This window comes from Nicotiana attenuata, chromosome 3, assembly GCF_001879085.1.
Source record: "Nicotiana attenuata strain UT chromosome 3, NIATTr2, whole genome shotgun sequence".
NCBI lineage: Eukaryota > Viridiplantae > Streptophyta > Magnoliopsida > Solanales > Solanaceae > Nicotiana > Nicotiana attenuata.
The window spans coordinates 27,972,133-27,980,938 of NC_031991.1; positions in this window are offsets into that span (position 1 = coordinate 27,972,133).

Sequence of the window (8,806 nt, forward strand, 5' to 3'; positions counted from 1 at the left end):
CATCCAGTAAAAGAACCAAGTTGAAAGCCTTGTTCGATTGAACCGAGTCAGAAAAGTGGTAAAGGAAAGTTTAAGTTAGGGGAAAATCAGTAACAATCAAGTAAGCAACATTAAAGGGATTCAGAATCAATTAACAGTTGGCAAAACCTTTGAAAGAGAAGCTCTCATATATAAAACACATAGACATGTCAAGCAAGAAGGATGTCATGCTAATTACGAAAGACTAGCAAGAAAGTTTCAAAATCACAAACGCAGAAAAAAGTTCAAATTCAGTTCATAAACTCGGAGTGAGTCTGAGAGTTCAAGGTTTTAAAGTAGAACCCCTGTCTAAACACAAAATCAAACTTGCCAAAGAAACCCCCAAATCTTAGGGTTTTTAAACTCGAATTCGACACAGAGATGAGAAGGCAAGCTATTGAAACAGACTCAGAGACCTCTTTCAGAGTCTCATGAGAAAACATACAAGCACAATAGCAGGTTCAAGGCAAATAGAACATAGAAACTAATTTGAAGTACAGGGAACAAGTTTCAAGAAAAGCTTGGAATTTAAACGAGTTCAAGAGATAAAGGGGTAGTATAAACTTAAGTAAATAGTCGATGAAACACATCTAGAAAGAACAAAGTCTGGCAAAGGCAAACAAAGGACTAAAACTCACTAGGAAAACAAAGTAAAGGAACACATAAGATAGGCATGTGAGAGCATGATATTGAAACCAGTAGGAGACAGAACGGAGCACAACAGAAAACTTCATAATACAGCAAATATAAGAACACACGAAAAAGCATGCGAGTCAGAAAAGAGCAAATAAGAACATAGCAGGGATCGATTCACACCAAGAAAAGAAGAAGAAGAAGAGTCAGAAACATTTTCAAGAACCTTTTCCAGAAACCCTAATCGAAAAGAAGTAACTTTTTGAAAGAAAATCGGAGAAAACGTTTAAGAAACTTAAGCAATATTGCAAACATATAACAGATCTAAAAATAATCGGAGAGAACCTCGATAGTTAGGGTTTCAGAAGAACCCTAGAATGAGAAAGGCTTCGAAAATGTCCGATCTAAGTCGGATGAGGTCAGAATCAGGCTCAGAAGACCAAGAGCCACCGGAGCAAGGCCGGAGATGGCCGGAATCCTCGAATCGGTGAAGGTCTGAGTGAAGACCCTCGAGGTCTGGCCTCAAACCTTCGAGCAACAGGCATGTAGGAGCCGTAGGAGGTGAGTATAGGCTGTCCATGGCCTGAGAAGCCATGGACTCCGGTGAAAACACGGTGGAACAAGGCAGGGGGAGGCTAGGTTTCCGAAGAACCTTGACAGAATTTGGGGATTCAAGGGCGGCTGAAGGGTGGAAATGAATTAGGGTTGGGGGTAGTCGGTGAATTAATAAGGAAAGGTTTAATTTGAGCCGTTGATCTTTTAGATCAGCGGCTGTGATTAAAGGGGGGATTCGGTCGGGTATTATGAATTGGGTCAGGGTTGGGTCGATTTTAGGATTTGGGCCGGTAAAATTGAGTTTAAATTGGGGTTTAATATGGCTATAATTGAAACGCAATGGGCTATGTATTAAATAGCCAATTTCTCCCCTTTTAATTTGATTAAAATAGTTAAAACAATTTTTAAAAATAAATTAAAAGCACTGAATTAATTAATAATATATAAATGTAAATTTAAAAATACTGGAAGTAATTTTATAATTGTAAGATGCTATTAATCGCAATATAGGCTATAATTGCAATTTCATGCAATTTTAGCTTAAAATATCAAATAGATTTATAAAAAAAAAATATGCAAAAAATTACCTTAATTATATTGTGATGTAAATAGGAGGATGAAAATAAATTACTCACCAAAATGATAGTTTTGGGAATAATTATTGGGTTTTGTACTGTTAAACAAAATAATAAAAATGATTTTTTAAGAGCTTTAAAAATTAGAAAAATGTCAAAAATTCTTGGGCATACTTATATATGCATGTACATGCTATTTTGAGAATATTTTGAGTATAAAAATAGATAGGGGAAAAATTGGGGTATCAACAAAGGTGTTAGGCATTCCCGGGTTCCGTGGTTCTAGCACGGTCGCTTAAACTATTATACTTGGCATATTATCTGATTTTAATACATGTTTTTGCCTATGGTTCAATTTTAACTTTATAACCGCTTTTATCTATTTTTTAGGAAGATTCAACGTTATCTAAAACACGTCTTGAACCAAGTCACATGAAATGCACCCGCGATCCATGACACGTTTTATCTAACGTTGTTGAGATTTGGATTTGGGTCACATGAAATGCACACCCGAGTTTAAGGAAGTTAATTTAAATTATAGCGCGCCTAAAGCAACTATGCACTTCCAAATTTGCGAGAGCCATGAAAAATTCAACTAAATGGCACACCTCGATTTCTAAAAGATTAAAATTAATTAAGTGAGGGCCATGCGTTTTGGGGTTTTATTCAACATGGCACATGTGACGACCCGACCCGTCGTCTCATGTATTACAGCCCCGTTTTCCCCATTTACTGCTTCTTCATGTTTCCTTATCAGCAACGAGTGAGTTATAGTTGAATTGAATTGGTTTGGATAGGAAATGAGACACTTAGTCTCTTTAAGGAAGGCTTAAGTTGGAAAGGTCAACCGGACGTTGACTTATGAGTTAGAAGGCTCGGATGTGATTTTCGGTGATTCAGTCAGCTTCGGGTGATGATTTGTGACTTAGGAGCGTGATCGGAATTGATTTTGGAAGTCCGGTGTAGAATTAGGCTCGAATTGGTGAAGTTGGTATTTTGGCGAATTCCGGTTGATGGGTGAGATTTTGATCCGAGGGTCGGAATGGAATTCCGAGAGTGGAATTCCGAGAGTTGCTGTAGCTTCGATATGTGATTTGCGATGTGTGTGCAAAATTTCAGGTCATTCGGACGTCGTTTGGTTGGGTATTTGATCGAATGCGTAATTCGGAAGTTTTTAAGAAACTTAGGCTTGAATCCGATGTGATTTGATGGTTTTAGCGTTGTTTGAAGTGTTTTGAGGATCGGAACAAGTTTGAATAAGGTATTAGGATGTGTTGGTGTTTTTGGTTGAGGTCCCGGGGGCCTCGGGATGAATTCAAGTGATTAAACGAGAGTTTTTAAAGTTTGCTTCAGGTCTGTTGCTGTTGTCATCTGATATTTCCGCTTCTGCAGAAACGGACCGCAGAAGCGGTTCCGTAGAAGCGGGTGAGCGATCGCAGAAGCGGTCCTTGAGGGCTTGGCAATTTCCGCAGAAGCAAGAGGCAGTCCGCAAAAGCGGACATCGCAGGAGCGGTTTGCGACCGCAGAAGCGGTCCTGGGGATTTTAAGTTAGACCGCAGAAGCGGTTATTTTGACGCAGAAGCGGGAACCGCAGGTGCGGTATCCCAACCGCAAAAGTGGAGACCTGGCTGGGTTTAAGTGAACAGTGTTTTCACGATTTTGAAAGAGAAGAAACATTTTGGACTTCGGACTAAGGAGATTTTGGGCGATTTTTGAAGAGGGTTTCGAGGGCTATCATCAGGTATGGATTCTTGGACTTAGATTATGATATTATTGTGTATAAACATGGATTAACACTGAAAACCCAAGGAATTAAAGGGTAAAAATGGAGGTTAGGGCTTGAAACTTAAGAAAGTTAAACTAGGGATTTGAGTGGTCAAATGGACTCCGATTTTGGTGAATTTTATATGTATGGACTCGTGGCGAGACGAGGAATCAGGTGATGTAAATTTCATAATTTTTCGAGAAGCGAGCCCGGGGCTCGGGTTTTGCTAGTTTCGAGATTTCTGCTATTTCTCGATTGTTTTCGATTGGGTATTGTTCCCTTAGCATATTGTGATGTATTCGCTCTGATTTTGGTTAGATTCGACGCGCGTGGAGGCCGGTTTGAGGGGCAAAGGCGTCGCGAGCTAGGGATTTTGCCGGTTCGAGGTGAGTAATACTTGTAAATGATATCCTGAGGGTTTGAAACCCCGGGTTTGCACATCATAGTGCTGTATTGAGGTGACTTGCACGCCGGATAGCGAGCGTGGGGTAGAGCACCATTGGGGATTGTGACTTGGTCCGTCTCGATTGATGAAATTACTACGTATTTGACTGAAACTACTTGTTATCATCATGATTTGGGCTGATTGCCATGTTTTGGGCTTCGTGCCGATTATTTGAATCCTTCAGGGATTGATATCACTGATTTTGCATTACTTTGCATGTTATTTGACCTCGGTCCAGGGTTTTAATACTGTTTTGCAAATTCAGCCATTTTTCATGATTTGAAAACTTAAATGATATTTTACTGACGTTTTGAGCTGAGAACTGCTATTTTATTATTGCCCAAGGGGCTTATGTGCATTTCTGGACTGAGCATGGATCGGGCTGCGCGCTGCAGCAGTGTTATAGTGATTTCTGGATATATGGATGGCTCGGGCTGCACGCCGCAGCGGTGTTATATTGATATTGCGCTTGGGTTGTAGGAGCCCCTCCGGAGTTTGAACCCCCACAGTGAGCGCGGGTACCCAAATGGATCGGGCTGCACGCCGCAGCGGTCATGTGCATTGCATTGCATTCATGCATTGGTTCCTGTTTGTACTACGTGTCATAACATTCAGCACTCTCATATCATTGGCATCCATGCTACTTCTTGCACTGTTTACCAGATACCCTGGTGTTGTTTGTTGATGGAGTGTTGTGCCCGAGGGGCTAAATTATGTGCGGATTTGCACTATCTGATTACGCATTCATTTGCTTGACTGTTGGAAAAGGATATTTTCAAAAGAGGTTTTTAAACTGAGCCAGATATTTTCTAAAGGATTTTTCACGGTTTTACTGCTTTCTCAAAGGGTTGTACTGTCCTATATAGCATGATGGAGTATTCTTACGTGATTTCTTGCCTCTCAGTTATTATTTACTCTTATTACTCACTGAGTTGGAAGTACTCACTTTACTCCCTGCAGCTCGCGTGCAGTTGCAGGTATCGTTCATCCGGTAGCGGGTTATTAGCGGATTGAAGGTATTGTTATTGTAGCTGAGCAAGGTGACCGCCAGCGTTCGCGGCACCGGATGTTGTCTTTTGTTTTCCAGAAATTTTACTTGTATATATTTATTGGCCTGTAGTTGTGTTAAGGTTTTCCTTAGATGCTCGTGACTTGTGACACCCCGGTCGGGTAGTAGTTAACAGTTTCTAATGCCATTAAGTTGTATCTTCTATTCATTTATGTTTAATAATTGTTAGTGAAAGGATTTGGGTTAGTTGGCTGGCCTTGTCTTCACGACAGGCGCCATCACGACCGGGTATGGGAATTGGGTCGTGACAGCACACCTCCGTTTATTTTAAAAGAATGTATTCAACTAGAGCCAACCACGGATGTCCATCACTTACCCATCATAATCCCCTTACAAATGTTAACAAACAGAAAATAATCTTAAAAGAAAATATGCAAGTTACTAACAGATAAAGAAAGAAGAACGAGAAATTAAGGAAAGGAAAAATAATAATAAAAAAAACTCAAAGAAAGAATCAGTACCTATTTACGAGAAAAGTTCCGCTCAAATGAAAATTATGATTCCAATTTGACAAACTTAAGACACTTTCAAAAAGCATTTTCAACATTTAATTATCAACTTTCACTTTGAGCACCACTTTTCATTTTTTTTTTTTTTAAAAAAAAAAATTCATTGCAGAACTTTGTACACTCTCATATAGATGTAACAAAACTTTAACTCTCACCATAATATGGTGCACAAACCAAATAGAACATTGAAATTGGGGCTGTGAGTAACAGTTCAGAGAATGGAGCAATTTTAAGCCTCAATTCTTTACCCAATTTGTTGCAAGAACAACTGGTAGCTCCATAATCTTTTATAATTACGGAAACACACCGAGTTAACTTCACACTACTGGTTGAACTCAACATTCATACAGTGGTTCTAAAAGTGAAATACAGTAGGAACCATACACAATTAAATTCAACTAGGCATAAAATTGTGCTAACCTTTCTTCAAAGCACAACTAAACATGATTCATAAAACAAGTTTCACACAAATCTTTATGCACTGTCAAGACTATTCTCTTAAGATCAGAATCAACTTTAAAGTGATTAAATTCAATTAATCTAGCATTCATAGGTCTGTCATTATCACAACCAAGCAAACTAACATAAGGATTCAAACTAACAGGAATTTGGATTTGAATTTCATTTCATTTACCCAAATACTACAAGCTTAGGAATATATGTGTACCTGTTTTGAAGCAAGAACAAAAAGCAAACTGGACGTAAAACCAAACAAATGCGAGATGCTTCAAATTGGAGCCCAAAACAGCCAAAAAATGCCTCCTTTAGCAGCAGTAACAGTACGGCGATTCCACGGCTCAAAACGATTCTCAGGAACCTCAGGGAGAAGAAGATCGAACTCCAGTTAAGAATAAAAATCAACGAGGAAGAAGCTGGAATTTCGCATTTTTTTTTTTAGAAAGTGAATGAGCCTCTTTGAAGGCAAATGATGTTGCTGCTGAATTTCTTTAAAATGCTTCAGCCCAGAAGCAAAATTTGTTCCATTATGCTTATCAATTCATTTTTTTTTGTTCCACCCGTCTGTGTGTGTGTATTTGAGAGAGCAGAGTATGGAAGTGAGTTTGCGATGAGATAGTGAGGAGTATCTATGAGAATAAAAGTAAAAAAAATCGAGAAGAAGAAGAAGAAATCCAGCAATGTAGATGCGTCGTTCCTCTTTTTGAAGGGGAGGGTCCCTTTTTTTTCTCTAGGTCTAGGCATTTTTATAGGTCTAAGTCTAGGTTTTAATTAGAAAGGGTATGGGTTTTGGGCTAATATGTGAGAATTGGATTAATTTGGGTATAAGAACAACCCAAATTTGAATTAAAACCCACTTTCAAATTCTCTTCTTATTTTTCTTTTTTCTTTGTTTTTCTTTAGTTAAAAATCCTAGAAATTAAAATCCTAGATCATCTAAAAATGTGAAATTAAACTAATTAACTAATTACAAAAATTATAAAAGCTACTTAATCCTAAATTAAATGAGAAAAATCGATAACCTAAAAATAAAAGTCAAAAGTGTAAAAATGAAGCATTTTTTGTGATTTTCATTTTTTAATAAAACAAATAATTAACTAATTAATCCTAAAAGTGTAAAAGCAAAACCTAAATGCAATGCATGATATTTTTTGATATTTTCATGATTTTAATAAAAATCAAACGTGCACAAAAATGCAAACAATTAATAAAATCCTATAAAATGGAAAATAGTTGGAAAAAATCTATTTTCTTAGATTTTATAGGAGCATTTCATATAGGGCAAAAATCACGTGCTCACAGCTGCCCCTCTTTGCTCGGAGACACGAAGGATTTTCGGGCAAAGATAAAATGAGCAACGATGAGGGATTTTTGCCTGCTTGAAACTCCATAAGAAGCATTTTTTGAAAGAGTCTGACCGAACCTTGCTTCAGAGGATGCCTACATATCCTTGGCTATAAAGGAATCAGGTCAGTGTAGTTCTGGAAGTTTTGGTAGCTGGGACTACCGGGAGCTGTGATTTCACTGTTGCTGCTGCTGCTACTGCTTGGTGACCCCCTTATTACACCAAAAGGAAAATCAAAAGCTATGTTAGCTAGGCCTATCAACTACGAGTTACAAGATTCCTATCTATAAATCTCTTGAAGCTTGATCTTGAGTCTTAGCTGGTTTTTGCTGTTGACTCCGATCTGAATCTTGATGCTCGTCAGCTGCATGTGCTGGTTCTTTCTTCGGCTCTTGGATCAAAGTGGGACATGCGAAGCTTGTGACTTTAATCGCATTCAAGAGCAGTCCGCATCTTTGTCTGCTTCAGCATTTTGAATTCGCTTCTTTTTTTGTTCTTTTCCTTCTTTTCTTTATTCTGGGCTGAGGCTCATTTTTTCGGCTACTTCGGATCCTGTACCTCGAAGTCAAACCTGCTCAGCTGCCAAAACAAACAAACGAACGAAATTTTTCTGCCCCAGTTTTTACTAGGAAAATTTCGTGAGTTATTTGTGACAAAGGTCTAAACTTATTCTTCATTGAAAGCAATAAAAGTCAGGATTGTGTATCCTTAGGAATAGGGAATGCAGTCCTGAATTGGGAAGATTGCTAGGTTATACTGGGAAAATGACCGGGTTATGCCGAAAAAGAAAAAAGGGGTCCTCGGGTTATGCCGGGGAGGTCCACGGGTTATGCCGGGATAAAAGAAAAAGGGTCCTTGGGTTATGCCAGGGAGGTCCACGGGTTATGCCGGGATAAAAAGAAAAAGGTCCTTGGGTTATGCCAGGGAGATCCACGGGTTATGCCGGGATAAAAAGAAAAAGGTCCTTGGGTTATGCCAGGGAGATCCACGGGTTATGCCGGGATAAAAAGAAAAAAGGTCCTTGGGTTATGCCGGGATAAAAGAAAAAGGTCTTTGGGATATGCCAGGGAGGTCCACGGGTTATGCCGGGATAAAAGAAAAAAGATTTTGGGTTATGACAGGGAGGTCCACGGGTTATGCCGGAAGAAAAGAAAAAAGGTCCTTGGGTTATGCCAGGGAGGTCCACGGGTTATGCCGGGAGAAAAGAAAAAAGGTCCTTGGGTTATGCCAGGCCCAGCTTCTTTGATGAAGATCTCAACTGCAACTATTTGCTACCTGAGGATCGATTCATTTCAGGCCCTGGAGAACCTCTGATTTTTCCAGTCCACGGGTTATGCCGGGATAAAAGAAAAAGGTCCTTGGGTTATGCCAGGGAGGTCCACGGGTTATGCCGGGATAAAAAGAAAAAGGTCCTTGGGTTATGCCAGGGAGGTCCA